General features: G+C 42.1%; 1 long non-coding RNA gene across 1 annotated transcript in view; it reads right to left on the reverse strand.

Annotated features, from left to right (window-relative positions):
- Positions 1-1,160: 1,160 nt before the first annotated feature.
- Positions 1,161-15,761, reverse strand: part of LOC146440050 (uncharacterized) — an 82,560-nt gene continuing 67,959 nt past the window's right edge. The window contains exon 4 of the long non-coding RNA XR_014851340.1: positions 1,161-1,277. This is a non-coding gene — a long non-coding RNA (uncharacterized LOC146440050). The remainder of the gene's footprint in view (positions 1,278-15,761) is intronic.

A 15,761-nucleotide genomic window follows, 5' to 3' on the forward strand; every position in this document is an offset into this window, starting at 1 on the left:
AGGACAGTATTCTTGTCCCCATCAGCTTCAGGGTGTCCCTGGTCAGGGTATACCACACTGTCTCAAGTCTCATCAAAGACAAGGCAGTTATTTGTGGAATCACTTATCATAATATTACAATCAGTTGAGCTCATTATACTCTGGAAGATAAAGGCAGGGTATCAGACTAAGAATGAGCTGGTGAAAGAGGGCCAGGACCAGCTGTCATTTATCTCTGTGATAGGTGCCAAAGGATTACTGACATAGCAGGTCCAAAGAATTTTAAAGCTTGAGCCCTATGACTGGAAGGCTTGTCTTCCTTCATATGACTATAACACATATCACCCACTCTCATATTTGTTATGAACTCATATCACTTGTTGTCCATCAATGTTTTAATTTCTTCATACTGTTGTATCCATGGCAAGTGTGCATCTGCAGTCCAGCTGCTAGTAACACCCCTGAACTGCTAGTTCAGTGCAGAGGAATCTTCTTCCCCCCAGGATGAAGACCTGCATATTCCTGCAGTTCCTGTGGCACCTCAGAATGCAACTGCTCAGGCACAGGCAGATCCCTGCATACCCTTTTCCATGCCTTGTGAGTGCCTCCCACCTAACTGGCTTCTGAAACTGCTTGATTATAGCTGAGCCTGTTTTTCAAGACTGAGTAGCCACTATTTTAACTCTGCTTCTCACCGCCCCCCCATCACAGCACAACTGAATGAGCACTACTCCAAGTGGCTGATGCACCGACTGCAAATGGCTGGGATGCACTGAAAGGCAGCCACATTCCTCTCTCCTGAAAGTGTAAGTTGCTAGGGGGCTGGAAACACATCATCTTGCCACTGGGACAACCTCCCCCCACCCACCCCCCGTGTTAACTCCCTTCCTCCACGCACCCCACTTTCCAGCAGAGGTAGAAAGTGACTGGCCAAACAGGCAGCTGCTCTAAAGACATCAGTAACAGGCAGAGCGGATGTTGTGGGATTTCAGCCCAGGATGCTACATCAGACATGTGCACATAAACAAAGGCAAAGAGACATGCATAGAAATTATCCCCTGTGCTTTACTCTGCACTCACTGCTGTCACAGGGAACTCTTCCATGCTCTGCATAAGGCCAAAAATGCTGACAGCAATGCTGGTGACAGGAACTATCTGCACCCACTGTGATTTCAATGGGGGCTGCCAAAGAGTAGCTTAGAGAGGCTGCAGGTACCCTTCATTTCTGCTTGCTGCTCCAGTGCTGTTGCACCTCCAGAGTGGTCACTGCAAACCTGTATGATCTAAAGAATCTAAGCCTGCAGTAAAATAAGATTTGAAAGAAAAAGATAAAACTGATAAGGGAAATGCCTACATACTGATGTATAAGAAAAACAAATTTTCTAGGGAGATGCAGTATATTTAATATACAAGCTGTGAAAATAGGGAAAAGAATGGGCAAGGTTTCTGAATTTATGCAGCATGGCTGGGCATGAATTCAGGCTAGATCAGGGGGGCCTGGAATAACCCACATTTTATGGATAAAGCAAGAAAGTAAATTCTGAGCTAGAGGATTAGCAGGCACAGAGGAAGCTCCTCACAACATGGAAATATGTCTGTGTTTCCCCCTATGAGATGTGAGATATTCCTCCCTTGAACTACCACTGTAACCTGGGCTCCCTGTCATTTACAGAAGAAAGAGATTTGTGTCTGAAGAACGTGAGTTTCACAGAAACAGGGGGACAAATGACCCAGCACTTGGATGAGAGCTGTCTTCCTCAACTGCCTGTCTGTCAAGTGCAGAAGGCAGCAAACAGAAGAGCAGACGTGCTGATTGCTGCAAGGCATACCCCAGCCTCTCTGTGAGCAGTTATAGTAAGCTCATTTCTCTGGAGTGGCTCCTGTTGAGTTTCACGTTTTGCAGATATTTTCCTTATGAAAGTTCCTGTGTTACTACCCCAACCCCATTCTAGTTTGTTGGGATTCATCCACCTTGCTTCCTTGAGTGCCTTAGAAAACTTGCCATTAATTTCACTTGAAAACACAGACACTTTAACCAATCTCCCTCAGGGAAGTGGGTGTAGATCACACAAGATCCAAAGTCACAAGATCCAAACACTCACTGTCTGCCTGTGTCAGTGGCACCCTCTATATATTACTATGTTCTTTAATTTCTCTCCTAAATTTTTATGCTCAAGGCACTTACTACTGGACAAAATTCACAGAATTATAAGATATTCAAACATTCACACAGATCTGTAGTCTCTGGAGTTAAATAGTACTTCCATTTCCACCCAGCAAAGCTGCTGAGAGCACAGCAAAGCTGCTGAGAGCACAGCAAAGCTTGAATGCAAATGAAGATGCCATTTGACTCACAACGACTTGTGTGCCTTGACAGGCAAGGACCAAACACAGCAGACATTGCCCCAGATAGTTCCTAGTCTACAAAAGCAAATAAACAAAACCAGCCAGAAACGGCTGGTGGGAGGGAAGTGAAAGTTTTGCCATGCATTTTAGAAAAGGTCAAGGCCAGTCAAATTGCCTGCATATCAGCTTAAGCCAACTTTTCCAGTAATGGATCATTCCTACTCTTCTTTGGGATTATGTTCCCAAATGTGACAGCTAAGAAGAACTTTGAAATCCCAAATGGAAATACAATATTGTGCTGTCTGAAGACCACTCACTATGAGTCCAGAATACTCAATCTGTGGATCTACTGGCTCTGGATTGCACCTACCAAATAGAGCCAGCTCCTCCTACATCTGTCCACAGGCAGCAGTGACATGGCCCAGGACCACAAGGTTCCAGTCATGCCAACACAAGTTAGAAGGAAAATGTCTCAGACAACTGGTTTGATCCTTCTTTCATCCAGACACAATTTTCACATCGAAATATTTCTGAAATTAAAGACTGAAAAGTCAACTATGACAAAAATAGCAACTGCAGATACTAGAGCTACAGAAAACAAATATCCAGAAAAGGTTTCTCCACATAAAGATCACTGTTGAATTCAGGCTCTGTATGTAAACGAAACACGTCTGTTGATTATGTATATTATGAAAAATATCATGCTGGAGTGAAACCATCTGAAGAATGTTACTGAACCAATCACACAGACTTTCTTTATAGACATTTTACAAGGGACTGCAAAGTCATGCTAAGCAGAGAAAAATATAAACACATAAGATAGAGGCAGATATGTGTGTACATATGAGGTAAAGGAAGATGTCACCCTCATAATCAACTCTGGTAGCCAGATGATGCCCTAGGTCAGTCTGAGGAGTCAGTCAGTGTTTTGGACTCAGAGGGTCTCCTTTGCAAGGAGGACCTGGGGAGGTATTTATTTGCTACAACACTGTTGAATTATGAAGAACAGACACAGAGGCCCCCTATTCCTGCATACCTAGCAGCGCCCATTACCTGTTTTTTTAATAAAAGGTACCAAGAGAACTGCTGTGTTGCAGGGGTGAATTAGTGGAGAGGAGAGAGAAGGCAAAGGCAGCACTGACCCATCTCAATGCAGTTCAGTGCTGTCTGGGTGCATGACAGGGCCTGTGCATCCCCCATGTCACATTGCTGCAGCCACATCTAGACCTGAAACAGATCCACACACCCTATTTGGCTTTCCAAATGATCCATATTTGGGGCAGAGGTTTCCATCACTTTGGCTGTCTGTGACTTCCTGCATTTCTGACTGGCAAGGGGAAGCTGATATGCAAGGCAGCAGAAGAATGATGGTCAGGCAGAGCAATCAAGGCAATAGGAACACTGCAAAAATAGGACAATAGCAAGAAATCTAGGGATTATAACATCAATTAAAATGTCCAGAATAGAAAATTTGGCAATCAAGATGGCAGAACAACCAGCTGAGGACATGGACACCACTGCCAGAAGGCACCATCCCAGAAGCCTGAAGGGTCCAAGGCTCTCAGTGGATGGGAACTGCCACAGCTCTGTTCAGGCCAAACTGGAGGCTTGCCCACTTGTTTGTTAAATCCTGCACATTTCACACTGATGTTCATTGGACAGCATCTTTAAAGCTGAAATCCCAATTTTTTCCATGTCTTTCAGAGAGGAAGTGTCAGGTTTCATACCAGTTCATTAAAAAAGACCAAGAAAAGCTTAAAAACTTATGTTTTAAGCTTTAAATTAGTCTGCAGGGTAGGTTTAGATTGAATATTGGGAAAAATTTCTTCACTGAAGGGGTTGTCAAGCATGCAAACAGGCTGCCCTTGAAGATGGTTGAGCCTCAGGTTAAATACCGTCAGGTATTTAAAAAGGTATTTAAAAAGCATGTAGATGTGGTGCTTAGGGACAGGGTTTAGTGGTGGACTTGGCAGTACTGGGTTAATGGTTGTATTCAATGATCTTAAAGGTCTTTTCCAAAAAAACCAATTCTATAAGCATTGATACAGAAAGGCAATATGGCTTGTTCAAAGGAATACTTGTCTGTTTATAGATCAAGTGAATATTTCCATGGTCTTGGTCCTTCATTTTGAAGTGTGTTGCTTTTACCCTTGTAATTTTCTTGAAAGGGAGGTAAGAGATTTTAGATAGTGGCTGCAGTTCTCCTTTTCATGCAAATGCTTTCAGTGTTTATTTTATATTTACTGAAGCAAGATCTAATTGCAGTTTGTTTTTGTTAAACAGGAGAAACATATATAATATATGATTGTATATATGTATATATTTCATATTATTATTATAAATCTATAATATAAATAAACTTATTTTTATTTCTCTAGAACACACAGGCATTGTACCTTAACTTCTGAGCCAGGGACTAGTTTCTAGGAGCTTGCTATAATTGTGTAGAGTGAATGTTCATCAGGGGGAAGGACCCTGCAAATGTGGGATAATCCCACTTGGGAAATCATAGCTCTTACGAGCTGATGAAGGTTTGACTGATTGAGATAACTCTGGGGAACTTTAGTGGTTGTGGGACCACTGAAAAGGCAGCACCTTTTCTCAAAGACCAGATCATACCATATATTTGTATTTATAATGCATTATGTATCACCAGGAGTGCCAAAAAACCTGCAGTTCTCACTCCTTCATGCATTTCAGATAGGAGATAATCTGCACCTTACTCCTCAAGTCCCAGTGTTGTTTGGGAAGGAGCTATATGGTTTGGGAAGGAGCCATAAAGAAACCAGCAAAGCCACACTCACAGCAACTCTGTCTGCTGATTCCTATGGTGTTATGTGGCCTAACTATCATTTGTCTTTTAACCTGGTCAAATCTTCTTTCAAAAAGTGAACCCTATGCACAAAGAAATATCATTGTTCTAGTTATACTCTTGTACATGTCAAGAGGTAGATCACATTTATTATTGTTTAGGCTCATATATTACTTACCCCATTTCATTAATAGCTGTGACAGTGTACTCAGGAACAAAAATAAATCCTAATGAACACTACAATGGTAGAAAGCAGTTGTACTGAATTGTGGAACATGTCCTAGGCAATGAAGAATGACTGAGGGAAATGAGACAAAACTGGCAAATGCTTACTAACTGTCCCAGAAATGCTCTGTGAGGGTGTGGGCAAACCCACATTTCCTTTAGAAATGCACTCAAGGAAGGAATTTCAGGGCTCCTTCATGCTCGAGATGAGCTACATGGGCACTTTGAACTTAAAAGGGGACAAACTTGCAATGATTTGGAGGATCTTGCACTGAATCAAGTGCTGCTCACTAATAAGCAGGAGACAAAACAGGGTGCAATTCCCTGCCAGTGAAACACCCAGCATTTCACCATGGGCTCCCCACAGACAGGATACAGCTTTACATTTAAAAATCCAGTTCAGTAAAGCATTTAAGCAGAAACTCAGTAGCAGACAGAAAAATAAAGCACATACTGCTCTATAGCAAGGCTGAATCTGCTCCAGATCATGCCACAGGGCATCCTCCCCTCAGCAGCACAAATGCAACTGTTGAGCCTCTGGCTGTCAGCTCTTTTTCCCCATCACCAGGTTTCACAAGATTTAATGTGAAGTCAAGTGCTAAAGTATGAGCATGAAAGGAATGCCTTCACAGATGATTCAAACCCCATTCTGGCTTGCCTCGCTTCACTGCATGCTGCCATTCCAGTGATCCCTCCTTCTGGTGTAACTCCATTGTCTTAAAATAGTCCATTCTCTGAAAGGACAGTCATTAGAATCAGCAGTTTATTTTGAACAGGGAGGAGTACCAGGCATTTCAGGAGCCTGACAGCTTCTTCTTTTCAACCCCATGATCAAGACAAATCTCCTGTTCTGAGCTGAGCACCTTCCTGGCTGAAGTGATGTTCCCATCATTTTCCTTTCATGTTTCCAATTAGATGAAAGAATATTGCGCAGAGTTTCCTGTAATGACATTTATTGTCACATCTTTTCTACAAAGGCACATATCTATAAGCTGTGTGTCAGTGACATGAAAGTAAAACTGAGCCTCAACATTACAAGCTCAGATAATTGATGTAGTATGACAGAGGCTTTCCTTAGAAGTTTTTTCCATATCCTATACTCTATGCCAGGGAGTTTTGCCCACTGTGTCATAATCTTGCTTGTCACGGTACTTCCCACAGTAGGAAATAAGTGCCCTAAGAACTAATATGAGTCTTAAGGAGATTAAGTCATTAGCTACTTTGTTAAATGTTATTGTTAGAGTATTATTCACACATGTAGAGTCTAGCATGTGCTTAAATGCTTTTAACAACTGCAGCTGAAGGAAGGAGACATCTCACTCAAAAACACACTGAATAATTAGAGGTGAAAGTACTGCATGTCCCTTCCAGGGCACTGAAATGAATATAAACTGCTGTCTCAAGCCAGTTTTATAGGCATGTATATGGTTTCAGTTCCCAACTTCCATATGCCCTTTTGTAATGTTTGCATTCTCTCCTCAGATTCTTTTGCAATCATTGCTGACGTATTTTGAGAAAAAACAAAGTAGGCACATTTGCTGAGGCAGAGCATCTTCCCATCCCTAAGATGATTTCCTTTCTTTTTGTCTACAGTTCAGACCACTGTACCCCATTTCAAACCAACATTTTGAAAGAAACACTTCTTGGAAAGCTAACTTTTCAATGCTTTTCCTTTTTAAGGCTGTTGCTTCTTGGGTAATTTTCCTTATGTCTGCAGTGTTGACTCAGAGTGGTATGGGACAGAAGGAGGGAAGGAAGCTAGGACACCAAGTCAGTACCAGGACTTCTCTGTGATCCAGAGGAATCACCAGGGAAATGCTACTTAAATCTTCAAGCAATTTATATCTTTCTTGGGGAAAGTCAGTAAAAGATGTAATAGTGAAGTGTTTCCTTTCAATTGTAAATATAAAATGTCTTTAGCCAGGCGGAACATTTTAAGCATCTGTGTTATAGCAGAGCTGTAAATACAAGCAGAAACACTTCCACATCCCCAGACTACTTTGTCCACAGTTCAGCTCCTAGAAGTAACACAGGAACACAGAGGACTGATGGTCTCTTTGCTGCCACTCTTTCCACATGGCAGCATATGATGATGCAATGCAAAAGGTGCATTCACCTGAAACTTAGGAGCTGCTTAGGGAAAAAACTTCTTCGAAAAGGTTTGTGGCTTTTGTCTCTCTTTCCATTACAATGACTTCTGAGCCTGAGCATTTGCTCATGATTTTTCTAGTCTACTAACTTACTCCCGCTACCCCTCAGCTACTGTCAGAATTTTGTGCCAGTGTCACTTGGCAGGTCTGGCCCTTGGAGGGAGCTGTTCCTTCTCCTGATGACAGCTGTCGTGGCCTCTTCTGCTGCCAGTGCTTTTCAAGATGTGAAGACAAGGAAACTGGCAGCAGTGTTGAACAAAATTTATTCAGCAGTTCATTGTCACGGATCCACAGAGGCTTGAAGGGACCTCCAGAGGACAGCTGCTGTGATCCCTACTTAAAGGTGGGCTAGTAAGAGCACATTGCTCAACAATGCTTCAAAATCTCTGAGGATGAAGGTTCAAAAATGTCTCTCAGCTACTGAAGTCTACTTCCCTGTTTGAGCAGTCTCACAATGAATGATTTTTTGTTTGTATCTGATGATAATTTCTCCAGTTCCAGCTTGTGTCCATTGTGCATTGTTGTAGCCTTGTCCATTGCACTACCAAGAAGTTTGGCACCATGTTCTCTGTACCATCTCTTCTGATGGTTGTTTGCTTGGCTCACCCCAGCATGTCCATTTTTTCCTGTACTGGAAAGCCAGAAATGGAACCCAGTACTCTGGATGTGCATCCCCAGTGCTGAGCACACACTCCCCTTGACCCACTGGAAACAGTTGCCCAGCCCAGCACACTGCTGGCTCATGTCTCCCTTGTCCACCAGGACACCCAGATCCCTTTCTGTAGAGTTTCTGCCCAGCCAGTCAGTCCCCAGACTGCACTGGTGGATGGGGTCATTCCTCCCCAGGTGCAAGACTTCTCGTTTCCCAGTGTTGAATGCCATGGAATTCCAGTCTGACCATTTCTCTAGACTGTCCAGGTCCTTCTGCACAGCAAGCTGTCCTTAAGCAAATTGACCACTTCTCTCAGTTTAACATAGTCCTCAAAATACTGAGAGTTCACTGTCCAATCACCCACAAAACTAGCAAAGATGTTAAAGTATTGGCCCCAGCAATAGCCCCTCTCACTAGTCAGATTTTGCAGCACAAGTCATGTCCTTTGAGCCTACATGTCCAGCCAGTTTTCTGCTCACCATTCCCTGATTTACTTCCCATCCCACCAGTTTTGTTGGATAGATATTGTGGTGGACAGGCATGAAAGTCAAGGTAAACAGCATCCCCATCTCCACCAAGATGGTCACCTCATCATGGAAATCAGTCAGGTTGATCAGGCATGATTTGCCCAGTCACCTTCGTGACCATCACACAGTCATAAGCTGCTTTCAGGAGGATTTTCTTCATAATCTTTCCAGGGGCTGAGGGGAGTCTTTAGTAGAAAATGTAGGAGAATTCTCAAAACATTACAGACAGAGAATAAAATATCAACTCCTGGAAAAGAAGTTATAACCCTGTGTCTATCTATATATGTGGAAAAGTGGGCTAAAACCCTTAGGGTTTGTTGTACTGCTTTTACAGGAACTGAAGGTGAAAGAAAACACGATGGAGGGGGTGTAAGGGGTGTTGCACTGAGAGCTTCTTCCACTGAAACTTCCAACAATGAGATGTCAGCAAGCATTGCCAGACCTCTCCTACCTGCATCCACCTCTGCTCCATGCTGGTCTGCAACCCCTGGCAGTGAGGTCTCGGCCAAAGCAGAAGCACCAGGCAGTTGGTGATAAATAAAAACCCATCTACTTTTACTGCTCAAGTGTTAATTTGCAGATGTTAGAGGCACAGGATCTAGGGTGAAAGGTAAAGTATTCAGAGCGACTGATGAATTGTTGTATTTCCTTCAGATTCTATGAGGCTGTTCATCTGTTTACGGTGTTTCCTTGCAAAAATAGTCTATTGATTTTTCTTTTTCTTTCACAACCTGTTCCTGCTTATTGTCCCTCTGGTAGCCAAAAAAACTACACCTAAAATACCATTCATCTGTGCATAAAGACTGCTAATGGTATTGCACCACCTCAAATGTTTTATCAGAATGAAATTTAAGTAAATCAAGAAGCTCATACAAATAAAGATGCTTTAAAAGTTTTTTCTCTTTTGAAACAAATACTTTCTGCTAAGAGTTATCTGCTTTCTAGTTCTCAGTTTATGACACCACACACAGCAGCCAGGGGTCAGGCAGGGAACAGTCCAGTACAGGCAGTGAGGAGTAAAACAACACCCTGTGGAGCTTGGCAGAGACTGACATTTTGATTATCGATGCTAGAGAAAATGTCCTACTTCCCTTCGTATCTGATGCACTGCTGCTTTAAGAATTAGTGTTATCAAATCTCCTGGATTAAAGAAGATTTTTTTAAATGCATGGAGGAGGAACAGATTCAGTAGGTGGCACTTTCATTCTGACTTGGTGTTAGGGGCAGATGATGTCAGGATGGTTTTCTTAGCCCTGGTTTCACAGGGAACATATCCATGTACATAATTCTGGTACATGTGCCTCTTTAGCCCAGGCCTTCCTTCTAGCAACCCTGACTGGAATAGTGGCATTCATTACAGTTTAAAACAGTTGTAGAAGTGTTTAGGAAAAATATAGCACCTCAAAATAGCATGCAACCATCCACCCCACTGGTATTCATTTTGGCAATGGGTCCTTTTTATGAATGGTGACTTACAAAGCCTGATCCAAAGCACACTGAAATCATGGCGAACTTCTCTTTTGGTTTCACTGGACTTGGATTAGCTGCATGAAAAGCTAAAGGGATTTGCACACATCCAGAAAAAGTGTGGAGATAATGAAAAGCTTCTCTGCAAAAATGTAGTCTACAAGATCCTGTTCTGAGGGACTGCTGCTTGCCCTCCTGAAATAGTCTACTGACTGCATTCCTGCCTGAACAGTGAAATGAACCTGATGGATTAGCTACTATAAAAAGCATAAATACTCTGCATGAAAAAATAAAGCCTGCCATTCCCTGATGCTTTCTCTTGCTGAATTATCTAATAACTGAAACTGGTCTGCCAAGAAAAAACTTGCAGGCTCCTTGGCAATTTATTGCAGTGTCTGAAAGGCAACACATTACCCGTGGTGTAATGTCACTCACAGTGATCTCAGAAATTACACAGGGAACAAGAAGAATTTATGTGTGTTTATCCTATTAAAATTATTGCTGCAATAGAAGAATCATCTGTCCATTTAATGGGAGAACCTGCTTTAAAATTACCTAACTCTCTTTGCAGGCAAGTATGTGTACAATTTCTTCTTTTTAAATAAACAGAGGGTAGGGGTTAGGTTCCCTCACACACACGAAGACTAAGGAGAGCATTTTCTGAAATTGTTTTATTGTGTTTTCTTATGGTTCAGCACTGTTGACATCAGTGGCTTTGGTTGGTTCTAATTTAACTTAGTTCTGAAGACCAGACCTGCTAAGGGCTGAGTCTGGAATTCATGTAACAACACCTACATTGAATCATCCTGGTCATTCCCTGAGGATATCCCAGACTGACTCACCAGGGCTTACTAGCCCAGCAATAGGAATGTTAACATTGTTCAGGCTAATGGAAGAAAAGCTGCAACCATGAGCCCATGCTCCTCTCAGAAGATGCAGTTTTGAACTTGTCAATCAGAGAAGATTTGGGCAGGATTTTCTGCTGCAGATCCCTTGGATTTAAGAGCAGCAAGACCACATCTTTATTTAAAAGTAGTACAGATCAGGACCAAACAACCCAAGGGGCAAGTGGCACTTCAAAGTTTGTATACATCAAAGCAGAGCCTCTTCTCTGCTTCCCTGAGCCAAGGTCGCCTCATCCAGGGTACTGGTGGGGAGCCAGTTCTGCTTTGCACCCTCGCCAGGGCATGTACCAAAGCTCTTCTGGATGTGTATGAGTCTCCAGAAGGCAGCCTTCACTACCAAAAGTCTTCTACTACCAAAAGGAATTACATAAATACTGGATATTGTTTACATGAATGGTGAGTCTGGGCTAGTCTTTAGGAATAAAAGCTGCTCTGAAATATATGAAGGGATATGCAAGATGTTTTCTGCTCCTGTTTATCTTCATTGTGTGCAGAGGTGCTTATTAACATTTGCATATAATTTTAGTTTGCCAAACTGTAATTTTTCTGCTTCCCAAATTAAAACAGACAATGAGAATACGGCCATTTCCCCAGCTCACAGTGCAGTGCTGGCCATGTGTTAGAGAGAGTGTTGAACATCTAGTCACGTAATAATGCAAATGACTTGGAAGAAAAAATATAATTAGCTCATTAAGAAAACAGAAAATCTCTCCTGTCAGGCCAGACATGATTTAGCAGTTTCATCATTCATGTCCGGCCAGACAACACAAAGAACAAATTTCCTTTTCATTTGGTTGTAGCCTACCTAAGGCATACGAAAACCTCGGATGCAAAATTAAAGAATATGTACTAGGCTACTATGAAAGTAAGGCTTGGTTCTAGTTATTATGAGGCTCCTTCTTTCAGGCTTGTGTCTCTGAGCCCAACCTCAAAGAAATACCTGGGTTGATGCAAAGGCTTCATTCTGTCAGGTTGTCCTGGCAGCTGCAGCATCCACTCCACACATCGCTGCTCCTTGTCCTCCCCACACTTGCCCACAGCACTGGCAGTTCAAATGGATGCAAACCCTCCAGCTCACATGTCCAATAAATATAAAGCAAATGCAGGAAAATCTTATAGTAATCCCTCCATGCATAGCCTGGGATGATATCAGAATAAGCATTCTTGAAAAATACGTTTCAGTAAAACCTGAAAAGCGTTAGGTTTGACCACCCTCTTTTTTGTCACAGACAAAGACGGAAAGAGTGGAAAACTCACATTTCATCTGAGAGCCACAATTGCTTTTCTACAAAACATCCAATTATGATTCTTTTCTCTGGTCAAAATTCAGAATTTTCATAGGGAGAAATTGCAAACTTTTCTGGCTATACATGAAAAATAACACTGCCAGATGTAGCTCAGGGCACCTCTCCTCTCATTAATATTTGGCTGTTTAAGGATTAGCTGTGCTCGGTCGAGAATCACCCCATCTTAGTGAAACAACTAAGTAAATCATCTGATAACACAGGATTCAAGGGAACACAGAATGGAAATGGGCCTGTAGTAAAGCTGTCTAAAAAATCCTTCAGCTAATATCACCTGATAAACTCTGAACATTGAGAGACCATGGTAGAAGACAAGAAAAACTATTTCCCGTCATTCATGAGGAAGCAGATGCCAGAGTAACAACAGTGGGACAGCAATACTTTAGGTAGCAAAGGGGCACACACAGGTGGGAAGAAAAGAGAGTGAGTGAGTGTCCTGTCAGAAGCTTCAGCAACATCTGCAAACCCTGGTATGTGGTGTTAAGGCATCTTTCCACATGTGAAAACCCAGCTTTGAAACTTTACCTTCCCATCTTGTCTTCTCATGATCTTCTAAGAGCAACTGGATTGTTTATATACTTGAACCAAATTTTCAGGAAGCACTATGTGAAAATCAGTATCTGAAGGACAAATACAGCAGTGTCCTTGGAAAAAAAGAGTGGCCTAAAGGCTTTCATTCAGACTTTGCATCTCATTTGCATCCCTGTACACTCCATGAAGATAATTTCTTGAACCAAGAATGAGAGCTAACAGTGATTGAGTAGGAAAAAAGGATCAATATCTCCAGAGAAGATAGCCATCTACAAGATGTGATTCAAACTCCTCAAAAGCAGAGGCAATCCTTAGAAAACTTTCTAAGTAAAGAATGTTTATTTTTCTCTTTCTTCTTTGCCTTCACAGCACATACTACTAAGCAGTTCTCTGCAATCCATTGCATGTCACATAACTCCTCTCAGTCACATCTTGGAGGTGGAGGAGCTAATTTTGTGACCACAATTTGACTGCATAATCATACGATTGGTTGAACTGGGATTTTGAGAGAAACACTGCATGACATTCAAGTTTCATGATAACATAAGGAGAGCTGGGAACACTGTTGGGCTCTCTCTGAGCAGAAGAGCACTCGGGCAGGAGAAAATGCACACCCACAGCCAGTGATGGTGTTGGCAATTTGTTTAAGAAGTGAAGAGCAGGTATCACATTAAAAAGATGTCTGGCAACTTTTCAAAATATCCTTAAACATCAGCTCTTATTTTATCCTAAGCTGAGTGCCAAGATCCTAAAATCCATGTCGAGCACTGAACCCTGTCCCATGGACACACACAGAGCAGAGCCACATCTGGGGACATTTTTCCAGCCCTCACACAAGAGTTACCCTCCAAGGCTGTGCCAGGGTCTGCTGCTTCTGCTGACAGCATAGCTGTGAAAATCATAGCTGTGAAATGTGCTCAGTAACATCAGCTCATCTTCCTTCTTTCTGTCCCTGCTTTTTGAGGAATTTTTATGGTACCCTTTGAGATACCTCCAGGAGATTCCAGCAGCAGGCAAACACACCCTCCTCATGCTCTTTTCAGGGAGCGCCTATTCTATCTTTAATCAGCATCAGTACCTAGAAATACTGAAATGTCATGGTCTGGTGTGAAGAGCAGGGTCACCTCCTGGTAATTCCTCTCTGTTGACAGCAGTACAGGCGAATACAGAGAAGTGCTTCATACCTGACTGCTGCCCATAGGCGTATGAAAGGCTAAAGTTCAGAGAGACTTTTCTAAAAGCCCTGCCCCAATCTGAGGAGCAGATTATCTCTGTGACCCCCAAAATGTTTTGAAATAATAGTGTACAAGTCCATAAAAGCAACGGAATTACATTTGCTGTCAGATCACAGACAAGCAGAAAACACAGTAGGCAAAAAACTCCCTGCTGAGCCCTAAACCCACATCTTGTATTTGCAGTGAGTTTACCAAATCAAATCACAGGGTAATTTAGTCAAACTGAAAACTATGTAAAGTCTCAGAGGCAATACCTGCTTTCAGATGTAGTGGAGCATCTCGAGTTCAGCTCCAAGTGAGGAAGGGGTGTATTTGTATACGATGGCACTGCAGGCAAAGCTTCAAAGAGCAGTGCAAAGCAGGTAATAAAAGTGCACCAATGCACCAGGGAAGATCTGAGTTGATAAATAGACCCCATTTACAAGGTACAGACAAGTCTGGGAAAGCAAATGCAGGAAAAATAGTCAAATAAAGAAACAAATAGGCTCCTGCTTGAGAGATTTGCAAATCACATACTCTATCTGCAGCACGCCCAGCAAGCTGAATTGGATTCAGACTTACTGAGAAATCTTTAGAGAAATTCTGCTTTCTTTTATTTCCCTGTGGATATATATTTTCACTGCTCTACCTCCCACCATGTAGCAATAGGACAGATACAAATGATTGTCAATGAGTGTAATGTGAGCAACACAGGAAAAGGGAGCTGCTACTGCAACAGTAAGGCTGATTTGTACCTGTGAATTCCCATCAAAGAATTAAGATATTTCACATAATATTCCAAGCTGGAAGGGACCCACAAGGAGCATTGAGTCCAACTCTTAAGTGAATGGCCCATACTGGGATGGAACCTGTGACCTTGGTGTTATTAGCACCATTCTCTAACCAAGTCTAAGATGACACATTTTTGCATCCAAACTGACTGTGTACAAAGACTTACAACTGAAATTTTCAAATTGGACTCTGATATGAGGCAAGTTCAGTTGCTCACTTTTGATAAAAATTGTTACATTTCACTGATGCTGTATCGTCCTAAGTAAAGGAATGTTTTGTTATTCAATGAAAGGCTCTGGACAGCAAAAGACCCTAATTCAGTTTGCATTTCCATCACCTTCTGCATGTGCAAAAATCAGAAACACCCAAATGGGAAAAGATTAAAGAACATTTGTTGAGTTACTTTTCTAGCCACTGACTCTGAAAGAAAAATAGCAAGACAAACTACATCGTAATGTTCCTTCACAAGTGCTGCTATTATCAGCAACAAGGAGATACTATTTATTGATGATAGCCCAAATGAAAAAAGCTGCTCCTAGGAGGCTCTGCTCTTTTCTTGCTGATGTAATAAGAATACTTAAAACAGCAGATGGCTGCTGAAACCTTCCTAAGGCTACCAGAAAGACAGGCTGTGTCACCTTTTTGTGCAAGACCCCATAGGGAAATGACAAGAATGCCTGTAACCCTGTTTTATTGGAGGTCAGGGACTTTGTTTCAAGCTGAATTTTCCTTTATGTACTTGCTACAGTCAGCCAGAATTAAAACGGTTTTGAGGGAGAGGTTGGAAACCTGCTGAAACACAAGAGCAGCAAGTGCATTTTCGCTCTTTTATATTATCGCTCACTCCAGCGAAAGGC

This window comes from Lichenostomus cassidix, chromosome 3 (assembly GCF_008360975.1).
Source record: "Lichenostomus cassidix isolate B80296 chromosome 3, HeHo_3.0, whole genome shotgun sequence".
NCBI classification, from domain to species: Eukaryota; Metazoa; Chordata; class Aves; order Passeriformes; family Meliphagidae; genus Lichenostomus; species Lichenostomus cassidix.